The 17,648-nt window shown below is 38.7% G+C and overlaps 1 protein-coding gene across 4 annotated transcripts in view; it reads left to right on the top strand.

The window, feature by feature from the left end:
* Positions 1-6,733: 6,733 nt before the first annotated feature.
* The window catches only part of mtmr4 (myotubularin related protein 4), a 53,052-nt gene continuing 42,137 nt past the window's right edge, over positions 6,734-17,648 (top strand). The window contains exon 1 of one of the 4 annotated variants that reach the window (XM_027132878.2): positions 6,734-6,952. The gene's annotated coding sequence lies outside the window, so the exon portion shown is untranslated. Of the gene's footprint in view, positions 6,953-13,960; positions 14,204-16,219; positions 16,512-17,648 lie in introns of those variants that run through there. The other 3 variants (XM_027132880.2, XM_027132882.2, XM_027132879.2) reach the window with 3 other exon arrangements.

Raw genomic sequence — 17,648 nt, 5'->3', positions numbered from 1 at the left:
TTTCCAAGTTCGTATTGATCCCCTGTCTTTGTTAGGCTATTTGTCTCTAGAAAAGCTGCTGATTATTTAGACTATTTTGTCTGTCCAAGGACAACCTGATGAAGGCTTTATCTTACTGTACAATTTGAAAAGGGGCACAGAAGATAAATTAAATGATAAAAGAATATATCTGGAAAGGTTTTCAGCCATTCATGGAGTCGATTCTTAAAGGAAAAATAACATAGATTCTACATGTGAATATGTGAATGATATTTGATGTTCACATGTGAAAAACCTTCTGAAATAAACCTTCTGAATTAAAGTAAACATTTGAATAATGTGGTGTATGAAGTGTAGGTTTCTGAAAAATTAAACCATATGGCCTGCTTGTCAAAAAATATCATGAATCATAAAATGAATCACGTGGGAGATTTATTATGTAAAAAAGAAATGAATCATGAAAATATTATGCAAAATATAAATTGGGATTAAAAAGTTTGCACGAAAATAAATAAATCATATTTGAAAAATATGAATAGGTTTCAAAATGATATGTGAGTGTAAATAAATCACTTGTGTTTGAATATGAACGAATCGCCTGTGGATATAGATTAATTGTGATGAAAAACACAAATAAATGAATCATATGGAAAAAATCACATGTAAAAAACAGTATCATTGATCATATAATAAGTCTTGAAAATATATTAATTACAATTCGGGGGGAAATCACATGTGCGCATAATTTAATCACACAGAATGCTGAAATGTTAAATTAAATATTTAAATAATTCATCGGTTGAGTTGGGACAAACCAAATACTAACAAACTCATTGCCACTTTTTATCATTGCCATTTTTGATTCGGGCTTTCTCATTAGAGATCAATATAAATTTAACCTTGATCATTTTTCTTCTCAATTTTTCTATTCCTGTAAAGCTGCTTTGCAAAAAAAAGTGTTACACAAATCAAATAAAATTTAATTGAATTATTTCTAAGATTCTACTTTTCACTAGCAGACCTGAGTCAAGACAGTGTTTTATCCTAGTCGAACAATAGAGGGACCAGTGTTCCTAGTTTGCATTTAGTACAGCAGTGCCATGTTTTTGAAATCTCTCTCTCTCTCTCTCTCTCTCTCTCTCTCTCTCTCTCTCTCTCTCTCTCTCTCTCTCTCTCTCTCTCTCTCTCTCTCTCTCTCTCTCCCCTCTGGCTTTCCTCCCCCCTCTGCCCCCCCCCCCCCTCTGGCTTTCTTTCTCCATCTCTCTCTATGCTATTTTAAGACCATTTTAAGACTCTCTATGCTATTTTATTTTTTTATTTTAAGACTCTCTCTCTATGCTATTTTAAGACTATTTTTTTATAAGTTTTTCTTATAGGATTTGTAATGCACTAATGCCATAGCAATAAATCACTGTAAACATTACAGCATTTATTTTCTTACTTGAAAAAAGTACCCCAGCCACTGCAGAAGTGAGAAAAGTTTTATCGCCCCCGTTCTATTGTTTCCTGCTAACTTCTCCTTTCCAACTAATCTGTTCTCACTGAGCCATATTAAAGCTTGGTGTGGCCACAGTTTTTAGGAAGAGAAACAGGTTCAGCTGGAGGATTAGCTGAGAGTAATGTCAACAGGTCCCACACAGTAATACACCTGTCCTTAAAGAGAAATCTGGACAGAGTTCCTGGTGTGCGCTAATGTGAATGTAAAGAGTGAATTGCATTCAAGGACAATGGAGGCAGGTGACAAAGAAAGCCACACATGATGTGTCATTGCCAAGCATTTGCATTATTTTCACATTAGAGCTCACAATAGACACTGACAGGATAACACTTTTATAAACATCATAGTCAACAAGGTGAAAGAAACATCTCCTTCACTGGAATATGAGAAAAAAAGGCATTAGGAAGAAACACTAAAAGAATTATGATAAACATATCATTCATGAGGGGGGCACGGTGGCTTATTGGTTAGCATGTTCGCCTCACACCTTCAGGGTCGGGGTTCGATTCCCACCTCCTGGAGTTTGCATGTTCTCCCTGTGCCTCGGGGGTTTCCTCCGGGTACTACGGTTTCCTCCCCCGGTCCAAAGACATGCATGGTAGGTTGATTGGCATCTCTGGAAAATTGTCCGTTGTGTGTGAGTCTGTGAGTGAATGAGAATGTGTGTGCCCTGTGATGGGTTGGCACTCCGTCCAGGGTGTATCCTGCCTTGATGCCCGATGACGACTGAGATAGGCACAGGCTCCCCGTGACCCGAGGTAGTTCGGATAAAGCGGTAGAAAATGAGTGAGTGAGTGATATCATTCATGAAAAGGCAAACCGTTTGCTGATTGATCAAGTTACGTAAGAGCAAGGCAACTGTTTTGCTTTTTAGTGTAATACATTTTCTATATATGTTAATATATAGAGTGCAGTTTACACTGTATTGTATTTCATGATTTGTTTTGTTTACTGGTCTGATTGCTTTTTGCTCTGTCACAAAATCTTCTCCATAATAACGGGTAACAAATCAGTATTTGGAGTGGTCAGTTAACTCAGAATTCTGGTACACTGTTGTGCAGAACCGGAGCTCGTTTCAGGCTGCGTTAGGGTTGGAGTTAAGGTTAGGGTTAGTCTGAAGAACTTACAGTGGTTTGGCAGACTTTCTGTCTATGTGAGTAAAATGCCACAATGGCATTCCTGATATTTCATCTGAAAAGTGCTGAATAGATTCTGTCTAAAAAACCAAACTCATTAACATTTTTTAAAATTTAAGAAATAATTGTTTATCTATCTATCTATCTATCTATCTATCTATCTATCTATCTATCTATCTATCTATCTATCTATCTATCTATCTATCTATCTATCTATCTATCTATCTATCTATCTGTTTGTCTGTCTGTCTGTCTGTCTGTCTGTCTGCTACTATCTATCTATCTATCTATCTATCTATCTATCTATCTATCTATCTATCTATCTATCTATCTATCTATCTATCTGTCTGTCTGTCTGTCTGTCTGTCTGTCTGTCTGTCTGCTTCTATCTATCTATAACTTCCACTGTTGGGCCCCTGAGCAAGGCCCTTAATCCACGCTGCTCCAGCAGTGCTGTATCATGGCTGACCCTGCGCTCTGACCCCAACCTCCAAAATTGGGATATGTGAAGATAGAATTTTACTCTGCTGTGATGTATGTGTGACAAAAAAAGGCTTCTTCTTAAGTATTTCTATGTACGTTTTTAACCTGTATGTTAGATATAGTTATAATACAATATAATGTATTATATCATAGTGCACAATAGTGTCAAATTTCCCTTAACAGCAGTCTAGTACACTCTTTACTCTGCAGTAACAATTTACACACAGACATATATAGCAGATTAGAATACACTGATTGTGTATAATGTAAGTGGTAATAGGAATGAACTTGTTTCATGAACTTTCCACCACATTAATATTAACTAAACTGATGAAACAGACTCATTGTAATGAATAATACCCTTTAATTAATTAAACAATGTAAGTGTTGGTATATTGCTGTGGTAAAAAAAAAGGGGGAAAAACATTTTTTTAAATAGCAGTTTTAAGCTAGAAATCAACTCTTGCTTAAATGCCACTGAAAAAGTACCTTTTCCATTTACCTTGGCTGGAAACTACAAAAAAGGAACTGTAATCTGTTCCATCTCTTTTTTGTTTGTTATCTGTTTCAGTGCATGTGTGTGTGTGTGTGTGTGTGTGTATGTGTGTGTGTGTGTGTGTGTGTTAACATTACCAGCACTGGGTATATGCATGACCAATTAAAGGCCAGAAAAAAACAGCACCAAACACACACACACATACATACATACATACATACACACACACACACACACACACACACACACACACACACACACACACACACACACACACACACACACACACACACACACACACACACACAAACACACACACACACACACACACACTCACACACAATCTTACACACTTTATTTGCTTTGTGCTTACTACATCTTCTCTTAATGGATCACTAAGTTGGTCTGTTTAGTCGACAGACTGATTGATGTTAAAATTCGTAGTTCTAAGCAAAATTCTTTAAACACAAACACTTTTTTTTGCATGAAATTGTGTTTGAGAGAGATAAGTGTAGTAAGTAGCCAACACCCACTAATAACACATACTCAGCACTTAATAACCTCTCTCTTTAAGACAGTTTTTGTTTGTCTTACATTAATAATTGCCTTGGATTGAGCTGTGTAATTGAGCTGTGCAATCTTGATCCACCAGGGTTTGATTAACTGGTGCAGGTTTATATGTACAATAAAATGATTAAATATTCCTCAGCTGCAGCTTTGCTCAAATGTAGGAAAATACCATGGAAATTTCCTGATAATCAACCTCTGATTGCTTTGCATAGAGAGGCTTTTGAAATGATTGTTGATGCAAGCTGAGGTATAGCATGGCGCCTCCAAAAGTATTGGAACAGTCAGGCCAAGCTGAACGGGTTTGGGATCAAAAGATGAATATGAGATAGTAATACTTTTCCTCACCTAAAAATTGGGTGCTCTCTTTTAAGTTGTTTAACACCTGTAGATGTGAATACCAGGAAAAGAAAACAAAATTTTTGATTTATCATCTCATTCATCATTTGAGCTCAAAAGGTCTTGTGTCTAACAAAAACAAAATAATTGCCCTTGCTGTTCCAATACGGAACAACAAGTGTGTGTGCAAGAGGAGTGAGTAAATTAATATAAATTACCCCTGAGACCATGCTGAATCATGATGGAAATATAATTGTTCATGAATACAAAGCCTACATTTCATATCGTTGACACTGAAAAGATTACAAAATGGACTGCTGTATAAAAATTAATCAGAGGTGATGAGGTTATCAATGACCTTCCAAAGAAATGTGACTTTAGGCTTAAGCTAATATTAAAAACTTCGGCTTGAGGTTTATTAGAAGCATCCATTACTGAACCAGAGAAGAATTAATAGTCTTCCTTGTGGACATTTTAACCTTTTGTATGATCTTTATGCCTTCAGAGCCTGCCAAATCACAGATCAAATTAGAAGTGTACAAATGCATTATGTTGTCTATCAATGACATTTAAAAGAAAGAGGAAGTGGCACATGAGATAAAATAATCAGTTTGTCAAAATCACAGGATTAAAGTAATATCCAATCAAATCGAGTACACATCAACCACAGTATAAAAGTATTAACCAATCAAATCAGGCTGTTGTAATCCAGGTAACTGGAGGCAATAAGCTAGATGTCATTTGTCAAAAAAAAAAATGTAAAAAGGTTATTGTATGCAAACAGAATCTGAGCTCTGACAAAATATGTTAATATCATAAAAATATAAATGTAATCATCTTTTAGTTTATTGGTACACTTTGTAGCAGGTTCATGCTGATGCCATTCATTAATAAAGAATTTAATATGTTCCTTCTGGATATTTCAAATTAGTAAATTCATTTAAATGGTCATTATTACAAAGTTTGAAGTTCACACTAAACCTAACATCTCACATCCCACACACAGTAAATGTGAAGATTTCATTAAATGTTGTGAATGGTGCTGTGTTTCGGCACTTGTGTTTCAGTCCATCTAAGGTGGATAAAAAAATGTCTACACACCTCGGTTAAAGTGACAGGTTGTTGGGCTGTAAAACATTTAAACCAGGATACTTACCAGGAGTCTACCAACTATATGTATTATCATATGAACTACCTAATAGAGACCTGGAGATTTTATGCCAACTTTACTGTATATGGAGCTTTCCATGATTTTACTAGAGCCTAGTCTCAGGTGAAAACATGCCACCACCATGCTTCACTAAGATTATGGTGTTCTTTGGGTGATTACCTTCCTTACTTTTGCACAAATCATCAGTTTATATCACATTTGGTGACATGGTTTGAAGTCATTTAGGCAAGCTTTTATGTCTTTCTTCCCTTTTGTCTCACGACTTTACCCAATAGCTGAGACATAAAGAGATATGAAAGATTGTGCTCACATGGAGGGAGAAACCATTTGCCAGGTTCCTGTAGATGTTTTATTGTTGCTGTAAGTCTTTTGGCAACATCGCTGATATGTTTTTGTCCTTGTAGCAACTTTGGAGGAACATCCTGTTCTTGAGAATGACACTGTTGCATCCTATTCTGATGTTTTAGAAATTCTTTTGTAATCGTCTCCTGATTGATACCCGTCGACACACACACATTCCAGACCCTGGGCTTCGTCAGTCGGATAAAACCAAAAAGATGTCAAGAAATTGATGTCAGAAACAACTGGTCTACATCTGGGGTTGATCAGAATCACACCATTGATAACGTGTATGAAAATTACTTTTGAACATGGGTTTGATTGTGATTGTTTAATTCTAAGCAAGGTCATCTGCTAAATTACAAAACTGTGTGAACTTATGAGGCCTTTTTACCCCCAAAAAACATGAATATTGCTGCTTAATATTAAAATTAGAAAACAATTAAATCACAAAAATCCATCTATATCTATCTGTCTGTCTGTCTGTCTATCTATCTATCTATCTATCTATCTGTCTGTCTGTCTATCTGTCTGTCTGTCTGTCTGTCTGTCTGTAACAGTTACTTCACAGTCACTAATACTGTATTGTAATTAGCACCGTGCCTTCACTTTAAATGAACACGCGCCGTGACACGTGACCCGATAGTGCCGCGCTGTGATTTTCTATTGGTCGGTTTTGTTCCCAGGCGCTTCGGTGTGATTGGCTGGTGTGTGGGTGTGTTCGCGCCTCGAGCTCCGGCATCAAGGCAATCGCTTTGCCCCAATCGTAAACGCTGATTAGTTACTTGAGCGGAATACGTCATGTGAGTAAGTCTCGCTTCGCCATTGGTCGAGAGCTAACGCTGTGTCCGTCCAGATTGGTTGAGGCATGAGGTCATCGCGAGTGAATGCGGAAGTGGTGTGGGCTGTACTGAGTCACCGTTGGGTCAGCTGATTCTTTCTGAGTGAGTAACTCGTCTCGAATAAATCTTATTTATTTAAAATGCACGTTTCATCCTTAACATCTAGTGCATGTTTATGTGGAATCGTCTTCTGCTTCAGTAGCTTTATCTTGAGCATTCGTGTCTCCGGGTCTCTGTGTGTGCGTTTTGTGTCTGAATATAACGGCTTTGTCCAAAAACATTGTGTCATAACCAAATGAACACACAACTGAACTCCTCTATTGTCATCGGCCTCGCGTTAGCAGCCAGGGAGCTCAGGTGACTAAACTGTGTCTGGCAGCACATGAACCGCTTGTGTTTGTTAAGTGCAGCTGATCTGGTCTCCATCATGATACAAAGCTCGACGGTGTCCAGGGGCGTGGCCTGTTTGACTGTGTCCAGGGGCGTGGCCTGTTTGACTGTGTCCAGAGGCGTGGCCTGTTTGACTGTGTCCAGGGGCGTGGCCTGTTTGACTGTGTCCAGGGGCGTGGCCTGTTTGACTGTGTCCAGGGGCGTGGCCTGTTTGACTGTGTCCAGGGGCGTGGCCTGTTTGACTGTGTCCAGGGGCGTGGCCTGTTTGACTGTGTCCAGGGGCGTGGCCTGTTTGACTGTGTCCAGCGGTCTGTTTGACTGTGTCCAGCGGTCTGTTTGACTGTGTCCAGGGATGTGGCCTGCTCGACTCTGTCCAGGGGAGTGTGACTGTATCTAGGGGCGTGACCTGTTTGACTATCCAGGGGCATAGCCTGCTCGATTGTATGCAGGGGCATGTTACCGTGTCCAGGGGCGTGGCCTGCTCAATTGTATTTGGGGGCGTGGCCTGCTCGACTGTATCCAGGGGCGTGGCCACAGTTACCCAAGTGAACTCTGATCTCTGCCCAGCTTATTATTACTATATCTATTATTACTGTCTCATTTTGTAGCTCTGGATGTATTTACAAGATCCATGAATATTATAAACTACAAAGCCAATACAGGGTGTCATCATATTGTTCATTTTTAGCAGCCTTGTTCTGTACATCATTATGCTGTGCTACTCGTGCTTTTTTAATGCTCCACAATCCCTAGACACTTTAGTGGTTTTGTCAGTGTTTCCATGTTGTTGTTGTTTTTAATTAACTGCCCGTGGGTGGGTGTGGGTGGGTGTGTGTGTGTGTGGGTGTGGGTGGGTGTGTGTGGGTGTGTGTGTGTGTCCGTGTGGGCGTGTGTGTGTCCGTGTGGGCGTGTGTGTGTGTGTGTGGTTTGCTAGCAGTGGTCTTGCATCCTGCTTCATGCCCAGAATCCTGACAATAAATCAACGAATGAAAAAGTTTTAATTACATTATAAATTGCATTAAACGTAAGAAGCTTAACAGAAATCCCAACTCTAGACCATTAATGAGCAGTACATTTCCCAAAGCAAGTCCCCAGCTATTAGATATTTCTATAAGCATTTAGGCCTGAAATTTGAGCTGAAAAAGAACACTGCTTTTTCCTTTGATAAATTAGACTCTCCCTTTAAATGAAAGGTTTGGAGTCTCATGGGAACGGATAAGCTTTACTTTTGTTGTGTAATTTTATGATGATGGTGACATTAGTAATTATAAACCTTCGGTGAATTATTGAATACGATTAAACCCATTAAAGCTGTACAATCATTTACAGTTCTTTTTCAGCACAATTAATGGTATCAAAAAATAAATTGGTAACTGAATTGTGCAGGAAATTTGTGCTCCATTTGTTTCTATACTAAACATTTTAAGCAGGACCTGTTGGTTTAGGGCTGCTAGTTGTATTGGTTCTCTTTCTTTCTTCATTTCTTTTTTTTAAATCCTGTTTTTGCACCCACTTCATTCCGTTGTTTACCCTACTCAAAACAGTAGAACCCGCCAAGCTCCACTGCCTCTGCTGAAATATCTAATTTATGTGCCCCGATCATGTTACAGGTCAGGGCTCCACTTTAAATAGCCTCTTGACTCGCTCTGAATTTGGGCCTGCATGCTCTATCAGGGTATGTTTGTATCTCTCCATAGTAATAACATAGCTGTGTGCAGCAGTTCTCGTCTCCTGAGTATGATTGGTGGTTATAGGGCTGGAATCAGAAGCGACCTGTTACAACGTTTGGCTGTTTGGTTTGTTGCCCTTTTAGCAACCTGTTTACCGAGCATAAAGTGCTCGTGAGGCAACAAAGTTAAAACCCCGTCTAGGTTATGAAACGTGGTCGAAACTTTTTAGAAAGTCAAATGATGTTTACTAAGTAGCTACGATGGGACCTGGGGGAAAAAAATCGAGCTTGTCTGCAGTCTCCCATAACTGAGAGCAAAAGGTGTCAGAAATTCAGCCGGGTGTTTGCAAAAGTTCCCGTCATAAGCGGTTTAAAGAGTGCTGAGAGTTAAAGCGGAACTTGCGTGTTATCGTGTGTATTAAGTTGCTTTAACGGTGTTGTCCTTCCGACAGCGAAACACAAACAGCGTCATTTGATACTTAAAGATCAAACGTCTGTTAGAGAAATATCGTTTAGAGAAATATCGAATGTATGCCGTTAGAACAACTCGTAATAGGTTGTTTTGTTTCTTTTTCTTTAAACCTGGGCAAATGTCTTTTAACAACTTTTCAGGGACAGAACACTCATAATAATGTATAGTATCGATTGTATGTGTCGTGGTGAGATTTTGTACAATGAGACATTGATTCAAGGTTTTATAGTTATACTTATACCACATACACACAACTTGCAGTGAAGTGTAAACCCGGCCATTCCTTGTGGTCTGCGCATATAAATAAAATGAGTTTAAAAAAAATGGAAATAAATAATTAGAAATGAGAAGATGTAATAGAATGCCATGTGCAATATGCTGCTGTTGTTGTTTAGGATAATAAATTGGTGCTCTACTATCTACAAAACCATCAATCTATTCCATTCCCATCACGGATAAATTATTTTCTTGACCTTTTAATCTTCTTTGGCCATCTTCCTGTAAAGAACGGGTTGTGTAAGACTGACAAACACGGCGGTAAAAACAGGCAGTCTGCATAACGATGTCTAAATCTTTGGGAGTTAAGTGTAATTTGTTCACACAGAGGACTTTGATCAGATCGCTGGATATGTACGTGCAAGACGGACATACGTCGTTGCACTTGGTCCGTAACGGAGTAAATAGAATCCTAGCGTTTTACGAGATCTAAGATAAAAATACTTTTTTTTTCCCTCTAAATTCCTTTTTGTAAAATGTGTTTTCCTTTCTGTTTTATCATGCAACAGCTACCATTGATGGAGGGTGAAGGCTAATGCTGTGTTCGTTTATACAGCAACCAAGTGACCGGAGATTGTTTAGTTTCGATGAGTCGTGAGAACGGACCAATAGGAGTGAGAGTAGAGAGCATGGGATCTGTGGCACACTGCTTCTTCATCATCTTGCATTACATGATGCATATATACAGTGTTGAATATACCAAATATACCCTTCAGCGTTTAGCATTTTAGCGGCAAAGAAAACTGAATCGTTGTAGTATGCAATCCCACCACCTCAGAGATCATAGCCAAATTTCCTGCCTTAGCTCTCAGGAACTTAAAGCTTTGGCATCACCGATACTTGAAATTGTGCATATAATATATATAAAATAAACAAACAAATAAATGAATCTGCATTTTTGTTGGTCTTTTTTTAACAAGTGAAAAATATAATGATTGTATGAACTGGCTTGTTTTATTTTCCATTTAAATATTAACCATTTTGAACATTACTACCATTAGCACGTGTTGGCAACGTTTTCAAGAATAGCGTTCGCATTTTTTGTGTTAGGTCTTTTCGGCTTTACTTCAATTTCTTACTGGAATCGTCCTCTAAGGAAGGAGAAACAAGTCGGAGCATGCAGATTATATCTGTGGCCTATAAAAGCTTGCCAGCTTTCCTTGGAAATGCCATCATGAACGCATGTGAAGTGAAGTGTAGGCCGACTTACAAACCCTAACGTCAGAAGTCTAACTTTTATAAACCTGTAATCCTGCATGTATACAAAAATGCACACATTGTCCAGTCATACTGCACACACAGTCCCTTCTGCTGCACATGTCATCACAAATCTGCTATCAAACTGGCAGCCATGGGGTGGTGGCGGCTGTCTTATAGCCCTGTACTACAGTAGCGCTGCATAGTTTAAATACTTCAGCCCAGTGTGTTGGAGTGAACGTGTTTAGAAGGAGAGGAGGTCTCCTCCTGCATATTTCTTGCATAAGCAACACTATGTACTTACGTAATAGATGCACTTTGGCATTCAGTTGTGGCTCGGACTTTGAAACCTAACCCGCGCTGTGCAGTGGAGGATTCAGTGTTTAGCAAACTATTTAAAATGATCTCTTCACATGCATACTTTTTAAGTCATCAGTATTTATTCTGCAGGGAAGTGAAACAAGTGTCCCAGTCACCAAGTTCACTTTTCTAAAGATGATGTTCATGATGTAGAACCTGCAGCTTGGAGCATTTAACGCAGAGGATGTGGGAAGGGTTTAAGCGTACGAGGCATACTGTTTATGCTAAAGAAGAAAAAAAACGCTTATGTAGCCGTGTGCTATTGATAAATCAGCTGGAGCTTGTATTTGGTGTTTGTGGTGTTCATTTTCTCTTGAATACAAATCATATCTGTAAATCAGTACATATCTGGTTTAGTTCTTACGTAGACACCGTGTAGACTTTGGAATATTGGGGAGTTAAAGTGATTTGTTTGCGCAGCCTATAGGTTGTAATATACTGTTACGGAAATATAGTTCATATGGTGGGTGTGTACATGATTATTAGGGACTTTATAGATTCGATATTACGAGTCTGTAAACTGTACACAACAGATTTTGTACCATTTTTCATTTTTGAAGTGTTGATCGGCTGAAACGTTTTCTTTCCCGTCCCTTAGTTTAGTTTTGTCAAAAAAAATCAACATCGAACTATTTTTTTTTTAATAAAGAGTAGCCGCTTATACGGTGGAATTCTTTTCTTCACATACAGGTATCCCATAATGGAGTACAGGGTTAGTCGTGATCTAGTCATTTTATTTTATTATTTAATCCCCACTGTTTTAATTAGGGGAACCTTAATGTGACTTTTCCCATTTGTAGATAGTCAGAAACTGCTGCTTTTCTTTCAAGACGGTGTCTGTATAGAACTCGAATTGTGATCAATACTCTATTTTTCGAATTGCAGTTTCTAATCGAAAGTGATCCAAAAAGATGTGTGAAATGCAGAGATGGGGAACTCGAGTCATATGACTTGACTCGAGTCAGACTTAAGTTGCAAATTTAAGACTTTAGACTTGCTTGACAAATATTAATTAAAAAAAGACTTGACTTTGACTTGACATTCATGACTTGAGACATGACTTGGACTCAAGTTAAATGATTCAGAGATAGGGGACTCGACTTAACTCGAGTCAGACTTAAGTCGCAAGTTTGAGACTTGGGACTTGCTTGAAAAATATTAAAAAAGATTCAACTTAACTTTGACTTGACATTCGTGACTTGAGACTTACTTGTTACTTGCACATGTGCGACTTACTCCCACCTCTGGTGAAACGCTTGTCCATGCATTTTTGCACTTCAGCATCTCTCGCGTGAGTAAGGAGTTGGAGTAAACTAAGCTTCGCTAAGTGTTGCTGTGTCAAGAGCTCTTGTGGTCAGTTTATTGTTTTCACAATACTGGGTGCAGTCAGTTGACAATGTGCATGCACACACCTGACATGCACTGTAGAGGGTGTGACTGAGGGAATGTGAATCTGAGCCAGCATGAAATAAGAACACAACCTATACACATACCTTCATATACGAGTGCGACGTGTCTGAAGTTCAGTGCAAGAATGTAGCAAAGCGTTGCAGCAGCGGTGGTGGTGGTTATGGTGGTGGTGATGGTTTGGGCTTCTGCTTTCTGAGGAAAATCCCTTTCCTCCTTCTAGACAAGCGCCTTGAAACATTAAGCTACACATACTTTTATGTCACCTTAAAAAAATAAAGATTTTACTAAAAAACAAACAAAATAAACGTACCCTTTGCCTGAGTCTGGATACGGTTCATGTTAACAAGCTCAATTTGTTGTTTCTTGTACAAACATTATAGGAATTTGATAAGAGTTGGTAGACTTAATCAATAGACAATTTTTAAGTGTTGCACCAATTTGCATGCAAATATTGCTATAGACTTTTGCAAAACAAAGGCATTAAAGTGATCACCGCATGTATCAGCTTTTACTACATGTACTACTTTGCTCGCATAAATAACATGACCTTTTGAAAATCAGAAACATGCAGGTATGTGGGAAAACTGACAAATCTGAGCATTATAACATGCAACACTAAGCTGGCTTAGAGCGCTAATGCTAGCATGACTTTGCAAAAACAAAAGAAGATGCTTGTTAAACGTTGCTAACTTTTTGTTAAAGGTGCAAACACGATACTCTGAGATGTCGTTTACTGATTCATCAGCTGATGAATTTATGATTCTGTATTCCTCATTAAGTGGTTTTCTGCAGAGTCCTATATTTTAAAATAAATAATATCAAAATATCAACATGGCTAGCTTTAACATGTTTGTGCTGAAAACTATTCACCTAATGGTGATTATTATTAGAAAATACATACCTGGAAAGGTTTTCCGAATCTCCTACCGGATGAATTTTTCATATCTTTATGAGAGGTCACGAGAGGAAAGAACATTTTTGATTTGTATGACTTTATACAAGTGATTTTCATGGTGATGAAAATGGAAAAAAAAATTTGGGGGTGTTCAAACAGTTGATGGTGGACACATATCAATAGGTGGTGCTGTGGCTGTAAGTTCAGTGTTAAGTGTGTACTTGTGCTGGGACCTGAAAAAAATAATTACCCCCCTACTTTGTGTGTGAAAGCTTCCCACAATATCTCTTTGTGTCTGCAGGGGAGGATAGGTACAGCCTTTGTTATTGTAACCTTGAAAAAGTCCAGACTTGTTTAAAGCATTTGAAGCATGTTTCATTCTTGTGTCAAACTGTAGTGAGAGCAGCGCAGACGTGGTGAAAGGCTGGTGGTGAGGAGCCGAGGGTGGAAAAAGAAATAAACAAAGAACAAGCTTTTGCGAGAGAGAGAGTGCAAGAGAGAGACAGAGAGAGAGAGAGAGAGGGTGTGTGTGATCGTCAGTGGGAGTGGACAGTGGACGAGTGAGCTCACTGGCTCTTTGGAAGCTGAGTACTAGAGCAAGTGTGTAGAGTTTGCTCCTTCCTTTTCTTTAGTAAAGGTTTCTGTTGAAATTTAACTACGTAGCTGACCTCACGTTTTGCCCAGGTAAGAAAAACTGTATCTGGAGTACTGAACTTATCATTTTGGGGGTTTTTTTTTGGTTGAGTAGTTTTGATCTACAGTAGAGTAGTAGTTTGTGTGTGGTCGAAAGGGGGTGTGTCAGTCAGGGAGGGTTGTGTGTCTTGAGCTTTACTCCACAAGCCAAGAAAATAACTCTTTAGACACCTAGGCTCCCTCTACAGTTTATTACTGCGTATTAATATATGTATTAGCATTTGATTTCCTTTACCACTTGGCTTTTAGAGTTTAAAAATGGTGAATGATGTTTGTAATGGGTTGCAGACTTTTCTTTACCTAAGGAATCCAAAATTCAAGACAAATAAAATGAATGACAAGAGCATTCAGATGGCAAATTATCTTAAACAAGTAAAAACACTTAAATGTTTTGATATTATTATATATTATATTATTATATATTATATAACTGTATCTTGTGTAAACCATCCTATAACTGCTTGTTGACTTATGAGTGGTTGAATATTAAGAATCCTGAATTGTATTCTTGTGGTATACTTGTGTGTTTTTTAAACTGATCATTTGAGTATTGAGACATGTGACAAGCTGACAGTTTGGCCAAAAATTTGCAGTAGGCTGCTGAACGGCATATTTCATGGCAAGGGTTGTCAACTAGGGTCAACTTGCAGACCCAGTTAAATATTTAGCAGACTGAAATTGAGTATTTGCAGGGGAAATACCAATGCAGAGGGGATCGACTTATGAGGGTGGGGGGTAACCTGGCTGTAAACATAAACCATTGTGACTTTTGAAGCAGATCCTCTTCAGATGCCAGTTATTTACATAAAGGTAACTCTGCAGACGAGACTAGCTACAGGGTTAAAGACAAGTTCCGAAAGTTTTCACGGACCTACATAATGTTCTACGAAGTGCTGGCGGGATTACGATTTCTGGTTGTCTGTTTATGCAAACGTGCATCTGTCCCTGTGTTTCCATCCAAGATTCGACCTAGCATGATATCTTAAGAACAACGGTTTAGATGTTTGTAGGATTGATATGAAATCATAAACAGAACCATAAAGGAATCAGTTACATTTTAGAATTGTTCCATAAAGGGTCAAAGGTCACAGCAAAGTCAAACGGACGTAACGGGGTGTTCTTCAGTAGCCTCCTTCTAGTCTGTAAGGCATAGTTATCAGACTCGGTGGTGGCAGATGCATCTCTGTTAGCAGTATTTGTGTCTTGTTTAACTTTTTAAATTTTTTTTTTATTATTTTGTTTCTCTTGTGAAAAGTATTCAAATTAAGAATGAAAAGATCATTAATGTCAGCGGTCAGATGCTTGTTGCATACCAAGACCTTTGTAGACCTTCTGTGAATGGGTAAGGATACTGATCTGGACAGGAAATTGGTTTTCATTTCCTTTAGCATTTTTTAAAGAGCTGCTAGCTTTGCCACAGTATGGTGAAAGGATCCCAAGTCCCTTTTCTCTTAAATGTCACTTTATTCCCATGTTAAACAGTTGACTGGGGAAACCTATTGATTAGCACCTAAGCTAATCTACTTGGTCATGAATGAGCTAATCAATGAGCACTGTATTTCCCCTGTCCTACAACTGCAGCTTTGTGAAATGAGCCTGCAAGCTAATTCCGTGTGTGTGTGTGTGTGTGTGTGTGTGTGTGTGTGTGTGTGTGTGTGTGTGTGCAGGAACCCCATTGTTGTGTCTAGAGCCCTCCTTGTGATTATGAGGATAACGGAGCTGCTCCCTGAGGCAGAATCATTATGGGATGCACTTATTTTCAGGGATTTCAGAACAGCGTAACAGATATTGCGTCATCGTGTAGGCGTGGCCTATTTGATAATCTAACTCTAACCCTAACTCTAACCCTAACCGTAGTTTTTGGTTGTTGTTTTTTTTTGTTTTCTAAAATAAATCTACTTGTATGACTGTTTTGTCCTTTGTAGTATGCTCTTTTTTTTTTTTTTGAAAGAGATCGTTTTTCCAAGACCTCCGGAAACACGCCCATTTTACGTCGTGGTAACGAAACCCCTAGAATTTAGCGAATGTCGAATCAGTACATCACGCGCAGGGGTTCGTCACGTACTCCACGCAGACCAACCCCTTACTTCTGGAAAGCCAAAATCTCAGTCTTTTTGTAAACGCGGCTTCTTGTGAACGTCTGTGTGGAGGAAATTATTCGTTTTGGACCCTTTGGCTTTCCGTATCAGATGAAGGGCGCACGTGCTAGGTAGGCGTACGTATAAATACTCAGATACGGAATCTCGCGCTAAGTGAAAGCTTAGCAAGGAATTGTTTTGTCGATGGTTTGTCGAAACAGGTATTTTTGTTTTGTTCATTATTACCTTAATTTAACACGTATCTGTTATTTTGACGCGTTTGTCTGTTTTGTTTGCTTTTGGGACCGTTTGTTGTGAAGTAAAGTGAAGCTTAGGTGGTTGTAGTCCTTGGTGTTTCTATGGCTACGTTAGCTAGCTGTGCTAATGTGTGTTTACACACTAGGTTTAAAGTATTTTAACTCCTTGGTACTTATGTATAAAGTCCTGTTTTATTTGTTTGAACGAGTACCTCTATGGGGAAGTCCTCACATTTTCTGTGCGGTGTCTTGATCTTGCTCTGTTCTATAATGGTCCCTTAACCTGACTCCAGATCAGTTTTTTAAGCTTAAATTAGCATGCAGAAGTGCACAGCTGGCCTCAGATCAGCAGGGGGGGGGAAAGGTCTGTAATTGTAATTGTGCGGTGTTCCTGTAAGTGCCTCATGACGCCTGAGCTATTTTCTGAGCTCTTTCAGTTTCTCTTTCTTCTCAATCAGAGCTCGTAACTTTTTATAGCTGTTTGATGAGGGTGGAGTTGGTAGGATGAAGCAGCAGATGTTCAGCCAAGTGCACTGAACACATGACACACAGATCATGCAGTAGAGATAATGGCACACCTTCTACACCTTGTTCGGTGTGTTTAGTGCTCTTAATTCTGACGTCTTCTGCTTCCTTTAACAAGTGAGTTCTATTAAAGAGACAACATTCAAAATACGACAGGACGTAGTATTGGTGCTCCTCCAAGGCCGTCTTTTAGTAAACTAACCTCTGTCTAGACAGCAACCTCTTTCAGCATCCCAGGATTTGGAAGTCTCGCTCGTGACCAGTACATCCACAGAACAAAACCAAACCTCTTGCACTGTTTTAAAAATGTTTATATATTTTTTTATTATACAAGTCATTTACTGTGAAGTTATTCAGATACGTTTTTACAACAGTAAAAGACAACCTGTTTTATTCTTTAAGTAAACTTGGACGGATAATAAAAACACATCCCCTGCCTGTACGTCACTTTTGAAAATCACATTAAATAGATGATCAATCTGACAAAAACAAAGTGTGTAGGGAGATTGACATTTGCCAAAATTGCTGAATGTAGTATTTTTGTGTATTTGTGGCTTGGTGATGCTCATGTTTCTA

Source organism: Tachysurus fulvidraco, chromosome 26, assembly GCF_022655615.1.
Source record: "Tachysurus fulvidraco isolate hzauxx_2018 chromosome 26, HZAU_PFXX_2.0, whole genome shotgun sequence".
In the NCBI taxonomy this organism is placed as follows: domain Eukaryota; kingdom Metazoa; phylum Chordata; class Actinopteri; order Siluriformes; family Bagridae; genus Tachysurus; species Tachysurus fulvidraco.
Note: the sequence above shows the minus strand (reverse complement) of the source record. Positions and strands in the feature narration are given on the sequence as shown.